Genomic DNA, 16,785 nt, shown 5'->3' on the forward strand with positions numbered 1-16,785 from the left:
GGACAGGGAGGCCTGGCGTGCTGTGATTCATGGGGTCACGGAGAGTCAGACACGACTGAGCGACTGAGCTGAACTGAACTGATACTGATATATGCCTTTCATAAGTGTGCTGTTTTACACATTAAAAAATGTGATTGTGAAACTATTTTAGAGTTAGCAGTTTGCTTGGATGTGAACTCTATCTGATGTGGACTTGCTTCTCTAGAGTGGAGGACATCATTTCCAATATTGAAATTTATTTTGGCCTACCACTGTATAAGGGCCTACCTCCACAAAATAAGTTTTTACATATAAGGTTTCTTTTTAATATTTTGTTGTATTTGATCTGGTAATATTTGTTGGGTATTTTTGCCTGTATGTTCATGAGAGATGTCAGTCTGTTGTTTTCTTGTAATGTCCTTGTCTGATTTTGTCATTAGGATACTGCTGCTCTCATAGCTGGAGAAAGCAATGGCAACCCACTCCAATACTCTTGCCTGGAAAATCCCATGGACAGGGGAGCCTGGTAGGCTGCAGTCCATGGAGTCGTCGCTAGGAGTCGGACACGACTGAGCGACTTCACTTTCACTTTTCACTTTCATGCATTGGAGAAGGAAATGGCAACCCACTCCAGTATTCTTGCCTGGAGAATCCCAGGGACAGGGGAGCCTGGTGTGCTGCAGTCTATGGGATCACATAGAGTCGGACACAACTGAAGCGACTTAGCAGCAGCAGCAGCCCTCATAGCATGAGTTAGGAAGTATTCCTTCAGCTTCTGTCTTCTGGAATAGATTGTAAAAGCATTGATGCAGTCTGTTCTTAAAAACCTGGTAGAATTCATCCCATTTAGAATTCTGGTAGAATTTTGAACTCATTTAGACCTGGGGCATTCTGTCTTGAAAGGTGATTAACTATTGGTCCTTTTTTCCTTAGTAGATATTGGCCTATTCAGATTATCTGTTTGATTATTTTTAATTAGAAAATAAACTCAAGATACTAAGGAGTCACCCTGGGTGTAGACTCCATCTAGATTTCTTTCGAATTATTTATAAATGTTAACATTGCTCTTCTCACTTTTAGTTTGATGATGTTTCCTCTCAGCTTTATGGAATCACACCAAAGTACACAACTCAGTTTTCCTATTAGCTGCTGCTGCTAAATCACTTCAGTTGTGTCCGACTCTGTGCGACCCCACAGACAGAAGCCCACCAGGCTCTCCCGTCCCTGGGATTCTCCAGGCAAGAACACTGGAGTGGGTTGCCATTTCCTTCTCCAATTAGCTACTCTCTCTTATTCTATTTGTATTGCTTTAACTTGTCATTAAATTATCCAGCTATCTGAACATGTCAAGTAGTGTTAGGAATATTGTAAAGAACACGGGTTATTCTTGGTGTACACATGCATCTCCCCGTGGGAGACGACCTACAACAGAGCAGCCCACCAGCCTTGAGTCTTGAGTGTGCCCTTCTCATCGCCTGACTCCGTGTACAGAGACAGTAGAATGCGCACGTTAATTAGGTGAACTGGTTGAGTAGACCTAGGTTTGTTAAATGAGCTCATGACACATCAGGTACCATAGGAGCTGTGTCATTGCAAAAGAAATCTGCTTAGAAAGCATAGGTGGCCTGATACTTATGATCTCTCCATCTCCCAAGACTTCCCTCATCTTCTCGTGCAATAGTGATTATGACTGGACATAGGGAAGGGCTGTCCTCGATAAGGGCATCCCTTGGGGTTCCTTGGGATCAGTTGAGTAGAAGGGAGAGGAAACCACATTCACAGTGCATTTCAAGACCTCTGCATGTATTACATAACACAGAGAGCTCTGTCTACACCACACAAGTCTAAGGTCCTTATTTTAATCATTGCAAATTAAAAAGCTCCTTCTGTAAAGCAAGATTATTTTACCACACCACAGATGGCCCAGACAAATGATATTTTTGCAGTAATTATAACAAAATACAGTTTAAAAATATCCTGCAAGCCAGATGTCTTCACTTAACCCTGGTTAGTACAGTAGTCTTATATTATACATGTTTTTATTATTATTATTGAGATCATGCTCTACAAAATGTGAGCCTGGTGTGTGTTTTTCTGTAAAGATTGTGACATCTTAAAGGTTAAGTCTCAAGGTGGAGAGAAAGGAATTCCTAATGGCAGAGGAAGAAAAAGATTGAAGGAAGTATGTGTCTGTTTTTGGAAAATTTGAGTCACTGCTTTCTTACTCCCAAAACAGTTTGTAATTGGCTTACGTAGGTGACTGTGTATGAGAGAAACAAACAAAAAGTGAGAAGGGAATCTTTAAATAAGAAAAAGTAATCATGTCTACTTTATATCAAAATCCCTTTCTTTCTTTCTGTTGTTTTCCTCCTGTCTCCCTCTCTATTTTATAGAGGGGCTTAGAAATAAACATTGAATAAATGAAATTAGAAAAGACCACAAACTTAAAATATAAATGACTACAGAACTGGGACACATGGAATAGCTTAAAGCATTTTATAAATTATTTTAAAGGAAACCTTTTATCTATTTTGTCTTATAGTATTTTATACTGAACTCCAAAAATTGAGCAGTGAAAATTCAACTTGGTTTTTCTCTATGTGCATTTGGCTTCTCTCTCTTAAAATGGAGCTTATCCTTAACAAAAAATAAAATTAAAAGGATATTCCAGTACAGCCACGAGTATTAGTGCTACCCATCAGGTCAGTTTATGGCGGTCGATTTGGCTCCCTCAGAAGCACACAGGATATGTTCAATCTATGACCGAATGAGTTTTCCAAGACTGAAAAAAGTAATAGTGAATTGGGAAGAAACTCAAAGCATTTAAAAATTATTTCAGTAGATCATGAAAAGAAGGATATATTCAGGGAATGTACATAGTTCAATGTATTCATGATTTACTTCATCCATTTTCTTTATTAAAATTCCTTGACATTTTGTCAAATAATGTTAATGAGTTATAAGAAATTCCAGTTTGTGCCTTTTTAACTCAAAGCTAATGGTAAAAATAATCAAACAAAGACTCTGGTGTCCATCACCCTCATTCAATGCCAGCTATGAACAGTTGCTTCCTATTGGGTTATCCCGATGTCTTTCAGGCTTAACCATCATCCCTAATAATCAGTGCTTATTTTCTTTTATTTTTTACATGACCTACCAACTGTTCATATGAATCGAGCCAGTATAACTTTAGAAGAATATTGGAGTATAGTTAATTTACAATGTTGTGTTCATTTCAAGTGTATTGTATACGTTTTATAAAGCAAGCTTTGCTTTTATTTTAATTCTCTCTTGTTCATTCAGTGAGTCATGGCCCACTCTTTGCAATCCTGTGAACTGCAGCACTCCAGGCTTCCCTGTCTTTTACTACTCTCTGCCTTGTGCAGTTATCTGGATTCCATTCAGAATAGCTCCATAAATGGATTGCAGAGGTGGGATCTGCCTTCATCTTCGGCGTTCACTGAACCAACTTGTATGCAGGCAGAACTGCAGAGCATCTATTCCCACTTCACCAGCTTACTCTATGTAACTCCATGGATAAGATTTTCCCACACTCTTCACATCACCATTCTGGAAGTCCAGTGTTGAGGTCCTTTAATGGAATGGAACCTGGTGGTCCAGAGTCGACGATGAGAAAGTGAAAGAAGGAGAGAGGCTAATATTTCCTGGGTTTTGCAGCCAGCTTTCGCGTTCCAGGAAATCAGCCAGAAATAGAGAAAGAAAGACACAGGGACCCAATCTCTGATGGAGCAAAGGTGCTTTATTGAATTCTGTAAGAATATATATTCCGGTAGCTTCTTCAGATAAAGATCAAGAGAGCAGACTTTACAAGATACCAAGGAAGCAAGGAGCAATAAAGACCATAAGGCCAAAAGGTGATCCATAAGAAAAGAGGGTCATGAATAACCCCTTTCACCAAATGGAAGAGCTAATGAAGGAAATCCTATGCAAGCCTCCCATCACTTTGATCTCCATCCTGGGAGAGGCTTGCCTGCTCCTCTTGCCCCTGACAGGGATAAGGAACAGAGGGCTCAAGAGAGATAGGAAACAGCACACAGGAATCTTACTGTTAAACATTCCCTGACAGTCCAGCCTCCCTCAGAATCTTAACAGTGGGTATTTGAGGTGCCCTTGGAAAGACATCATTATTTATCTTCATCCATCAGTTAACCCATCACCACATATATGAGCTTCAGGGAGAATAAGAGTTCTGAGAAGTAGGAGCATAATAATAATAGTAACAAACATGTGGTTGAGAGCCACAAAGTCTAGAATACACTGATGCTAGCTGAAACAAATGAAGCTGACTCACCATTGCCAACTGGACCAAGTCAGTGGCAAATAGAGCTGCTGATAAATTGACATGAACACCTTTCTCCTGGTCCCCAGGTGATGTGTTGAAGAGTAGGGTACACAGTGGTGAATTTTTACTCTTAGAAACTGTTTTGGTACGGCTGCTTTTAGTAAAAGTTGAGCCTGGAGAGACCTGAGGAGATTCTGTAAATCAGTGCTTCTCAAGCTTTCCCTGGCACGTGAATCTCTAGGGATTCCATTCAAGTACAGATTCTGATTCACTTGTTCTGGGGTCCGGCTAGGAATCTGCATTTCTAGCAAACTCCCAAATGAAGCCAGTATTCGTGGTGTCAGGGAGCTTACTTTGAGTAGTGAGAATTTAGAGCCCTCGGCATGGAATCCACTGGATGAGCAGATAGATGAGGAAGGGATGGGACTGTGAGAAGAAAGGACAGGCATGCATCCTGGTGAGACAAGCAAGATGTAGAAGACTTTCCTCCTTATCATGTAGAATCCCTTCCTCTCGATTTCGCAAATTGTTGAGATTATTGTTCAGTTGCTAAGGCATGTCCAACTCTGCAAGCCTGTGGCCTGCAGCAGGCCAGGCTTCCCTGTCCTTTACTATCTCCCGGAGTTTGCTCAAACTCATGTCCATTGAGTCAGTGACACCATCCAACCACCTCATCCTCTGTCGCCCCCTTTTCTTCTTGCCCTCAGTCTTTCCCAGCATCAGGGTCTTTTCCAGTGAGTCAGCTCTTCACACCAGGTTGCCAAAATATTGGAGCTTCAGCATCAGTTCTTCCAGTGAATATTCAGGACTGATTTTCTTTAGGATTGACTGGTTTGATCTCTTTCCTGTCCACGGGGCTATCAAGAATCGTCTCCTGTACCACACTTCGAAAGCATGAATTCTTTGGCTCTCAGCCTTCTTTATGGTTCAACTCTCACATCCATACATGACTACTGGAAAGACCATAACTTTCACTATACAGACCTGTACAACAGAGCAGCCCACACAGTCCTGCATCACATAAGCTGCTTCCTGTACACAGACAGTGGGGAGCACTTGTTCATTAGTTGAACTGGTTCAGTAGGCCTCAGTTCAGTTCAGTTCAGTCGCTCAGTCGTGTCCGACTCTGCGCGACCCCATGAATCACAGCACGCCAGGCCTCCCTGTCCATCACCAACTCCCGGAGTTCACTCAAACTCATGTCCACAGAGTCGGTGATGCCATCCAGCCATCTCATTCTCGGTCGTCTCCGTCTCCTCCTGCCCCCAATCCTTCCCAGCATCAGTCTTTTCCAGTGAGTCAACTCGTTGCATGAGGTGGCCAAAGTAGTGGAGCTTCAGCTTTAGCATCAGTCTTTCCAATGAACACCCAGGATTGATCTCCTTTAGAATAGACTGGTTGGATCTCCTTGCAGTCCAAGGGACTCTCAAGAGTCTTCTCCAGCACCACAGTTCAAAAGCATCAATTTTTCGGCGATCAGCTTTCTTCCCAGTCCAACTCTCACATCCATATATGACCACGGGAAAAACCATAGCCCAGTAGGCCTAGGTTGGTTAAATGAACTCATGATACATTACATACCATATATAAGTATTTCAGAACCAAAGAAATGTAACGAGAAAGCATAGGTGGCCTGACCCTTGTGATCTCTCACTTAATCTTCCAGATCTCTGCTTATCTTCTTGTCCAGTAGTTAGTTTACCCAGTCCTGTGAGTCCAGCACTCTCAAGATGTTGGCTCCCCTGTGTTTATTTTCAGTGCTGCTATCTCACCTTGTTACTCAACCAGCCTGGGGTGCACTCCCCCAAAACACAGTGAAACCAGTCTACTGGCACAGGTTGTATAAGGGGAAGTACAGCTTTTATTGCAGGCCAGGCAAGAACCGGCAGCTCATGCTAGAACCGGCAGCTCATGCTGAGAAGACCCCAGCTCTCCAGTTGCTTTCACCAGAAGGTTTTTCACAACAATGTGAGGCAAAGGGTCTCGGGGTGCATGATCACCTTGTGTTCAATTCTCTGATCCATTGATGGCAAGGTAACGGTGATGTTTTCAGGAATCTCAGTCATGAACCTTCTGGTTTCAGCAGGTCTGGGTTATACATTCTTGTGGCCAGCATGTAGTTAACTCTTTCTACATGGTGGGGTTTTGGTAACTGCAGTGCCACTAAAGGACATATCTCAGAATATTATATAAACCCTTGAGAAGAAACTGAAGGTGTTTTAATGGCTAAACTATTATTTGTTCTTGGCTGAGTGTTTTCATTTGTTTCTGTACATTTTCTCTTCTCTGATTAAATTTACTGTAAGCTTTTTTAGGGACAAGAGGTGGGAGGGGCACACAAGGGTCTAACCCCAGAAACGCCCTACAGAGCAGTGCTTGATTTCCACATGAGCTTCAGATTCAGTTTTCTGTCTGCCTGCAAGGCATTTCCACTTCTGAATCTAATAGGCAACTGAGACTTACATGACATGCCTTCCCACATCCTTTTGGTCTTCCTGATAACATCCCCAGATTAATTAATAGCAACACTTTCAACCCAGGTGATCAAGGGCAAAACCTGGAATGGAGATTATTTCCCACCATTTCCCATTTTTCTCCTCTGTCCCATAAGCAAATCTTGTCTCCAGAATCCATCTGGAACATGTGAAGATCTCATTTCCTCAGCAACCACTCTATTTCCAGCCACCACTGTCTTTCTGCCCTGCTACCATGTTTCCTAATTTGTCTCCCAGCCTCAACTCACCATCACTCACCTACTTTCTTTAAAGGAGCCGAAATCACTGGCTTCACATTCGGGGAGTCTTATTTTTTATTCAAAAACAAAAATTTGACCTTAACCTTGACCACATATTTTTCAGCCCTTCTCCTGAGGTAGTTTGAGTTTTCTGGTATGATTACTTTAATGGAAGAAAGGGTACAATGGGAGGGGGGAAAATATGTGTTTGTGTGTGTGTGAGAGAGAGAGTTGGACCATAAAAATTGCTGAGTGCCAAAGAATTGATGCTTTTGAACTGTGGTACTGGAGAAGACTTGACAGTCCCTTGGACTGCAAGATCAAACCAGTCAATCCTAAAGGCAATCAACCTTGACTATTCAATGGAAGGACTGAAGCTAAAGTCCAATACTTTGGCCACCTGATGTGAAGAGCTGACTCATTAGAAAAGATCCTGATGCTGGGAAGGATTGAAGGCAGGAGGAGAAGAGGGTGGCAGATGATGAGATTGTTAGCATCACCAACTCGGTGGACAAGAAGTTGAGCAAACTCTGGGAGATGGTGAAGGACAGGGACACCTGACATGCTGTGGTCCATGGTGTTGCAAAGCTGGACATGACTTACAGACTGAGCAACAACGTATATGATGGATGTGTTTTAAGGGCAATCTGCATGACTGGCGTGGTGTGCTAGGATGTCGCTCCTGTGTCTATAGGGAAGTCAGCCTGTGGCTTAGTTACCAGTATCCATGCTGTCCAGGGAGACACTGTTAAAGACGGACCATGCCATACCTGTTTAGGACCCCACATGCTACTCAGAAGCAATAATAGACTTCAACATTTGCATAATCTATTCACCTAAAGGTTTTCAGGTAAAGTTGAAGACTCCCTTGTTTTACTCCCTGTCCAATCTCCTTCACTTCTCCCTAAGAGACAACCTGTATTTTGAATGCCATACTATGGTGTATATATATATCATTTTACCATGTACAGGCACCCACATAGACCAGGGCCTCAGATGGCCCACCCCGCCCTCTCCACCTACTTTGCTCATGCAGATCCTGTGTTTTCCAGGATCCCAGGAACCCCTTTTCCATCCCTCTGCAGAGATCCTGAGCTGTATATGGACCAGACCCGGGTAGCTGAGAGAGACTCCTGGATACCTGTTTTAAAGTTCAAAAGATGAGAGGGCTGCACACAAGAATCAAACAGAGAGACCATTTATTGAGGAACCAAATAACTTTATATGAAGAACTGGTAAAACTGCAAGAAAAAAACTTAGGTGAACTTTTTCTGCAAGGGCAACACTGTGACCTTGGGCCCAAGGCAGGGTGACTTTGGACAGTCACCCGGGACTCAGGGGAAAGTGCAGTCCAGGCTCAGTCCTTGTCACCGGCGCCCAGGGTGAGCTTGTCAAAAGCGTACTCTGCCAGGCCGCCTTCCGGCGCCCCCATCTTGCGCACGCTGGTGAGATGGTCCCCCAGCTCCTTGATGAACTCGAGCTGCTGGTCCAAGTGGCGCGTCTCCAGGAAGCGGCACAGGCGGGCGTCGCTGCTCTCGGTGGCCAGCTGGTGCAGGTCGAGCAGGCCGTGGCTGACACTCTTCTCCAGGAGCAGGGCGTCCTGCATGGCCTGGAGGCTGTGCTCCCACTCTCGGCTGTCGGACATCCTGATGTTGAGGAAGGGGACGCAGCCGCCACGCTGGTTCTGCAGGAACATCAGGCTCTCGTCCGCCTCGCTGTGGGCCGCCTCGCTGTGCTCCCGGGAGCGGAGCAGGAAGAAGCGGGAGAAGTGCTGCAAGGCCATGTCCTGGTTGGGGTGCAGGGAGCAGGCCCTGGCCAGGCACTGGAGGGAGGCGTGGCGCTCCAGGGCGGTGCGGCTGCTGCCCGCGGCTTCGCACTTGGGGTGGTAGTGGAAGCGCACTTGCCAGGCCGCTGCGGGCAGCATGGCGGGCATCGTCGCCACCATCCGGAAGGCGCCTCGGATGAGGGCGGTACGGCGGGGGCAGCAGCGGGGTGGGCAGCAGCGGGTGTGGAGGTGCTGGCCGCCTCCTCAGAGCCTTCTCACGGTGACCCATGGCGGCCAGAGGCGGGCTCCGGGCCACAGGGCAGGTGGCTGGGTGCCGGCTCTGGGATGGACAGGAAATGGTGACCGTTTGGGCGGGGCCGGTGGGCGGGGCCAGAGCACTGAGTCCACGTTCCGTCAAAGCCTGGGTGATGCAGGAATGCTTTGACCTGAGCACCTGATACCTATTAAGGTTTAAAGTTTGTATTAATAATAATTTGAAAGAACTTTTTCTCATTCTCTAATTCAGCATCCTCCAACATTTTTGACACTTAGGACTGGTTTCCTGGAGGACAGTTTTTCCGTTAGAGGGTTAGTATATTTCAGGATTATTCTCCTAAGGAGAGCACAACCTCTATCCTTGAGTTGCACAGTTCACAGTAGGGTCTGTTCTCCTATAAGAATCTAATGCCACTGCCGATGTGACAGGAGGTAGGACCCATGTGACAATATGAACATTTGGGAGCGAGTGTCAATACAGGTGAAGCTTTATGTGCCCACCACTCACTTTCTGCCATGTGGAGCCGTTCTCACCAGGGTGTTCGGGAGACCTGCTCTGATTGTTTCCTTCTACAGTATGTTTCCTTATTTGAAGGTTTAATTGTATTCTCTTAAGTTTTATATATCTGGGGGTTTTCCTCCAGGAAGCTTGTTTTATTCATCATGATCTTCCCTTTTACTTTCATATCTTTCTTCATTTAAACTTAGGAATAAAGGGCTCATTTGATTTGCCTGGCTAATTAGCATGGATCAGCTCTAGAGCTGGAATGTACAGTCCCATTTGTATTGGAGGGCAGAGTGTGTCAGTTATTCAGTGACCTTCTCTGGGGAATGCATGGCATGGAGAATTCAGGTAGGCTAAGGACCCTCACTGTCACCCTTTGATACCTAAGTGGCTATGAAGTCATCCACGTTATGAAACAGCAGCTGGGCTGCTGTCTGTAGTGAGGGGTGAACGGTAACTATGGAATGTGAAACTGATAGATCCAACACCAGGGGAGTTGGCTTGCTCCTTCCCCTGACTGCTTTTAGCCATGCAGGCTAACTGAGGAAAAATGTCCAAAAAGCCTTTGGTTTTTGTATTGCCTCCAGGATGCAGGAAAAAGGGCCCCCACATTTCCAAAAATTAAGCTTGAGCAGGTGCAAAATGTTAAACCGTTTACATTGTTCTGTCCTCCAAGTGCGAGGAAAATGGTTACATTCAATTCTCAGGAGTGACACAAAACTTTAGAAAAATCACAGAGGGGAGAAAGGCAGGAGGGGATACTCCAGCCATTTCTTTGACTTAGCTCTTATGGGAACTGCACTGCCCTTCTATGTCATATTCCAGACTATATCTCAATGATCTGTAATGTTAATGTTGATTGATTGATCTATTTATTCATCTGTCCATCCATCCAACTATCTATGCATCTATCTGTACGAAGTCTTAGTTGCAACATGTGGGATCTTAGATTTTTGTTGTGCCATGGAGGATCTCTAGTGACATGCAAACTCTTAATTGGTTGCAGCATGTGGGATCTAGTTACATGAGCAAAAGTTGAACCCTAGCCACCTGCATTTGGAGCTTGGAGTCTTAACTAGTGGACCACCAGGGAAGTCCTAGGATCTGTAATGTTAAACCTATACCTTTTGAATTTCTTGTTAGGGGTTTGAGTGAATAATTTCTGCTGAGGAAAAAGAAAGAATCATAAAAAATGAGTTTGTACTTTGTGGCTAATTGCTTCTGGGTGTATGATGGCATGGATATAAAATATTATATCCTTCTAATTATATAAATGTTACAAGGGAAAGCTGGGGGGGAGCATTTGTTGACTACGCTTTCCTTGCTCTTTGCCATTGCTGGGCTGATTGGAATTTAAACTCTTTGAATATTTAAAACCATAAATCTTCATAGGCTTCCTTAGGGCCTTAGCAGTAAAAAAAAAAAAAAAAAAACACCTTCCTGCCAATGCAGGAGATACAGGAAATGAGCAGGTTTGACCCCTGGGTTGGAAATATCCCCTGGAGAAGGAAATGGCCACCGGCTCCTGGGAAATCCTATGGATAGAGGAGCCTGGCGGGCTCAGTCCATGGGGTCGCAAAGAGTTTAACATAACTTAGCGACTAAACAACAACACATCTTGCCTATTTTTGCCTGTTTGGATCTCTGGAAAAAGGGAGACAACATGAAAGAGAAGCAGTCTCCAACTGGAGATACAATTTTAGAGTTTTTAAATATAGTTTTTAATTGTTTTAAATTAATTTTATTGAAATATAGTTGATTTACAATGTTTTGTTAGTTCCAGGTGATGAGCAGAATGATTTATTTATACACATACATATATTCACTCTTTTTTAGATTATTTTCTCATATAGGTTATCACAGAATATTGAGTAGATTTTCCTGTACTATACAGTTGAGCCTTGTTAGTTATCTATCTTATATAATATAGTGTGTTCATCCCAATCTCCTGATTTATCCCTCTCCCCCACATTTTCCTTTTAGTAACCATAAGTTTCATCAAGAGGCTTTTGAGTTCCTCTTCACTTTCTGCCATAAGGGTACTGTCATCTGAGATTATTGATATTTCTCCCAGCAATCTTGATTCCAGCTTCTGCTTCTTCCAGCCCAGCGTTCCTCATGATGTACTCTGCATGTAAGTTAAATTAGCAAGGTGACAATATACAGCCTTGACGCACTCCCTTTCCTATTTGGAACCAGTCTGTTGTTCCATGTCCAGTTCTGACTGTTGCTTCCTGACCTGCATACAGGTTTCTCAAGAGGCAGGTCAGGTGGTCTGGTATTCCCATCTCTTTCAGAATGTTCCACAGTTTATTGTGATCCACGCAGTCAAAGGCTTTGGCATAGTCAAAGAAGCAGAAATAAATGTTTTTCTGGAACTCTCTTGCTAAAAGAGGAGAGTGAAAAGGTTGGCTTGAAGCTCAACATTCAGAAAACAAAGATCATGGCATCTGGTCCCATCACTTCATGGGAAATAGATGGAAAAACAGTGGAAACAGTGTCAGACTTTATTTTTTGGGGCTCCAAAATCACTGCAGATGCTGATTGCAGTCATGAAATTAAAAGACGCTTACTCCTTGGAAGGAAAGTTATGACCAACCTTGATAATATATTAAAAAGCAGAGACATTACTTTGCCAACCAAGGTCCGTCTAGTCAAGGCTATGGTTTTTCCCGTGGTCATGTATGGATGTGAGAGTTGGACTGTGAAGAAAGGTGATCGCTGAAGAATTGATGCTTTTGAACTGTGGTGCTGGAGAAGACTCTTGAGAGTCCCTTGTACTGCAAGGAGATCCAACCAGTCCATTCTAAGGGAGATCAATCCTGGGTGTTCATTGGAAGGACTGATGCTAAAGCTGAAACTGCAATACTTTGGCCACCTCATGCGACGAGTTGACTCACTGGAAAAGACTCTGATTCTGGGAAGGGTTGGGGGCGGGAGGAGAAGGGGACGACCGAGAATTAGATGGCTGATGGCATCATCGGCTCTGTGGACATGGGTTTGAGTGAACTCCGGGAGTTGGTGATGGACAGGGAGGCCTGGCGTGCTGTGATTCATGGGGTCGCGGAGAGTCGTACGGGACTGAACTGAACTGAACCATAAGTTTGTTTTTATATATGTAAGTCTCTTTCTGTTTTGAGAATAAGTTCATTTGTATCTTTTTTAAGAAAAAAATAAGACTCTGCATATGAATGATAACATATGACATTTATCTTTCTCTGTTTGACTTTAGTATAGTAATCTGTAGGTTCACCTCTGTTGCTGCAAATGGCATTATTTTGTTCTTTTTTTTTTTCTGACTGAGTGATATTTCATTGTGGGCTTCCATGTTGGCTCAGCCTTAAAGAATCAGCCAGGCAATGCAGGAGACACATATTTGATTCGTGGGTTGGGGAAGATCCCCTGAACAAGGAAATAGCATCCCACTCCAGGATTCATGCCTGGGAAATCCCATGGACAGAGGGGCTTGTCAGGCTACAGTCCATGGGGTCACAAAGAGTCTTACATGAGTTAGCAACTAAACAATAATGGCAACAACAATATTTCTTTTTATATATGTACCACATCTTCTCTATCCATTCTTCTGTCGATGGATACATGGTTGCTTCCATGTCATGGCTATTAGGTTGCTTCCATGTCCAGCTGCAATGAACAATGAGGTGCATGTGTCCTTTCGGATTATGGCTTTCTCCAGTGCATGCTCAGGAGTGGGACTGGTGGATCATATGGTAGTTCCTGCCTTAAGTTTTTAAGAAACCTCCATACTGTTCTCCATAGTGGCTATACCATTTTCATTCCCACCAACAGTGTAGGGGGTTTCCCTTCTCTCTATATGCTCTCTAGCATTTATTGTTTGTATACGTTTTGTTGATGGTCATTCTGATCAGTATGAGGTCAAAATGGTCAAAACTACCTCCTTGTAGTTTTGATTTGCGTTTATCTGATATTTAGTGATGTTGAGCATCTTTTCATGTGCTTTGTGATTTGTGGCCATCTATATGTCTTCTTTGAAGAAATGTCGATTTAGATCTTCTGCTCATTGTTTGTTTGCTTTTTTGACATATAGCTGCATGAGCTGTTTCTATATTTTGGAGATTAGTCTCTTGTTGCTTACTTCATTTGAAAATATTTGCCCCTATTCTGTGTGCTGCCTTTTTAAAATTTTTTGATGATTTCTTTTGCTCTGCAGAAGCTTATAAGTTTAATTAGGTCCTATTTGTTTATTTTGATTTTCATTATTCTAGAAAGTGGATCAAAAAAGATATTACTGTGAGTTATGTGGTGTCCAGTCTTACATTTAGGTCTTTAAAACGTTTCGAGTTTATTTTTGTGTATGATGTTAGAGAATGTTTTAAAGTAATTCTTTTATATGTAGCTGTCCAGTTTTCCTTGGAACCGCATATTGAAGACACTGTCTTTTCTACGTTGTATATTTTTGCCTCCTTTGTGGTAGATAAATTGACCATAGCTGTGTGAGTTTAAATGAACTTTTCAGTTGTTAGTGAGCTCTTACGAAATCAGATGTCTGACCCTTAGAAGTTGATGATTTTCCCGCCTGGCATGTCTATTTTTTAGTGGGTCAGTTTCAACTGTAAGACAGATAAGGCTCGTGAACTTAGGAAAACTCTGCCACTGTAGTATAAAAACAGCCAGGTATAACAGCACCCGAATGACAGGGCATCATCAAATGAGCATGGCTGTGTTCCAATAAAATTGTATTTAGGGCTGTTGAAGGTTGAATTTTAGAAAAATTTTTACATGTCATCCATTACTGTTCTTTTAACATTTTCTAATCATTTAAAATACAAAATTCATTTTCATGTGGGCTGTACATAAATAGATGGTGGGTCAGATTCAGGTTGTAAGCCATTGTTTGCTAGCCTCTGTTTCAGATAACATGTATACTTTTAAAAACTGTAGAAATGAATTACTACAACCAAATAAAAATTTACAATTGAAACTGACTGATGATTGTAGTAAATAACAGATGGGACATCATCATGCCCTTAATACACTGCACACAGTTCCAAATCCTTATATGACTCCAGTTTATATATAGCTGTGTCAATACCAGTTGCCGCTGGAGAATTTGTTCTCAAATTGAAAAATTATTCTACAAAATTTAAGGCCTACCAAGTCACAAAAAATAACTCAGTGGCCATTTATGTAGAATGAGCCATAATTCTAGATAAATATTGAGATTGACGTAATAAATTTGTTTGCAGGAAGAAAGGAAGACATATGTAATTGTGTTAAATCATTTCATGATAATTGCTTGACATTTGTAATTTATTTAGTTTATAGTTTTGAATTGTATATGATTTGATGTTCAATGGTTTTATTTGTGAATTTTATAGAGAATGACTTTGCATTTTTTTGTATTTGTTATGACTTGAGAAATCAGTACTACAGTGACAAACACATAACATAAAATGGATCAACAGGCCTAGTGGTAAAGTACAAAATTGGAGGTATTCTTACCTCTCCAGAATGGAAAAGGTGCTAAAGTTAGGAGATGCACTGTTACGAAAGCATGTCGAGAGAAAGCCAAGGCTGTCCCTGTGCAACAGAGAGAAGATGAAACAAAGGAATGTCACAGAGTTTCCAAATCCTATATGCAGGAAACAAGCAAATACAACTACTCAGATAGACATATGCTACCCTTTAAGAAAAATGAAGAATAGCTTTAAGAGAAGAATCTTGGGCTCGGAGCATGGAGCCTTCAACACAGAAGGGGAAATCTTGACCCACAAAAAATTCCTCCTAGGCCTGGCAGCCTAATGAAATATCCATACTGGGCTTTGAAATCAGCTGGAATCAGTGACCTCTTTGTTCTTTTTTTTTTTTTTCCCCATTTCGGAATAGGAATGTCTAAAGCTCTTATGGATGTGAGAGTTGGACTGTGAAGAAAGCTGATCGCCGAAGAATTGATGCTTTTGAACTGTGGTGCTGGAGAAGACTTTTGAGAGTCCCTTGGACTGCAAGGAGATCCAACCAGTCCATTCTAAGGGAGATCGATCCTGGGTGTTCATTGGAAGGACTGATGCTAAAGCTGAAACAGCAATACTTTGGCCACCTCATGCGACGAGTTGACTCACTGGAAAAGACTCTGATTCTGGGAAGGATTGGGGGCGGGAGGAGAAGGGGACGACAGAGAATGAGATGGCTGGATGGCATCACCGACTCGATGGACATGAGTTTGAGTGAACTCCGGGAGTTGGTGATGGACAGGGAGGCCTGGCGTGCTGTGATTCATGGGGTCGCAAAGAGTTGGACACGACTGAGTGACTGAACTGAACTGAACTGAAAGCTCTTATACTTGATTTATTCCAGCGTTGTTTTCTGAAAAGATATAACTTGTTTTCTGGGCTTCCCTGGTGGCTTAATGGTAAAGAATCTACCTGCCAATATGGGAGACACATGTTTGATCCCTGGTCTGGGAAGATCCACTGGAGAAGGAAATGCAACCCACTCCAGCATTCTTGCCGGGGAAATCCCATGGACAGAGGAGCCTGGTAGGCTACAGTCCATGAGGTCACGAAAGAGTCAAGCACAGCTAGACAACAACTTGTTTTCTACTTTTACAGGTATAGAGATGAACAAGTATGTTGTCCTAAGATGGATCATACGCAGAGTCTCACTCTCTGATTTAGATGATGCTGATAATTAGATTTTGAACTTTTGAACTCATTATATTTATATGAAATTTTGGACTTGAGTTTACACTGTAAGGATTAAGATTCAATGGGATGTTGGGATGGATGAACGTATTTTGCATATGGGGTAGATGTAAATCTTTGGGGCCAGAGGGAAGAAAGACTATGGTAAGCTAAAAAATACACTACCAAAAAATAATCTACATACAAATCTCTGAAACCCATGAATGTGATCTTATGTGGCGAAACTAAGACTGTCTTTAGATGTGGTTACTTTTAAGATCTTGAGATGGGAATATTATGCTGGATTATCTAGGTGGGCTCTAAATGCAGTCAGACACAACCACTGAAGAGGGAGATAGAGGTTTCACACTCAGAGAGGAAAATGTAAAGGGCAGATAGAACACAGATTTGAAGATGACGGCCTTAAAGACTGGAGGGATGCAGGCAGAAGCCAAGGAAAGCTAGCAGCAAACAGACAGTGAAAGAAGGGAAGATTCTCCCCTGGATCCTCGGAGGGTCTATATCGTAGCTGACACCTTGATTTGGGCCGAATGAACGTGTTTT

At 42.7% G+C, this 16,785-nt stretch overlaps 1 pseudogene; it reads right to left on the reverse strand.

Annotated features, from left to right (window-relative positions):
* Positions 1 to 8,373: 8,373 nt before the first annotated feature.
* LOC129563845 (ferritin heavy chain pseudogene) lies at positions 8,374 to 8,961 on the reverse strand (annotated as a pseudogene).
* Positions 8,962 to 16,785: the final 7,824 nt, after the last annotated feature.

The sequence above is a fragment of the Moschus berezovskii genome, chromosome X (genome assembly GCF_049115385.1).
Source record: "Moschus berezovskii isolate FMDL1 chromosome X, NW_MosBer_1.0, whole genome shotgun sequence".
In the NCBI taxonomy this organism is placed as follows: domain Eukaryota; kingdom Metazoa; phylum Chordata; class Mammalia; order Artiodactyla; family Moschidae; genus Moschus; species Moschus berezovskii.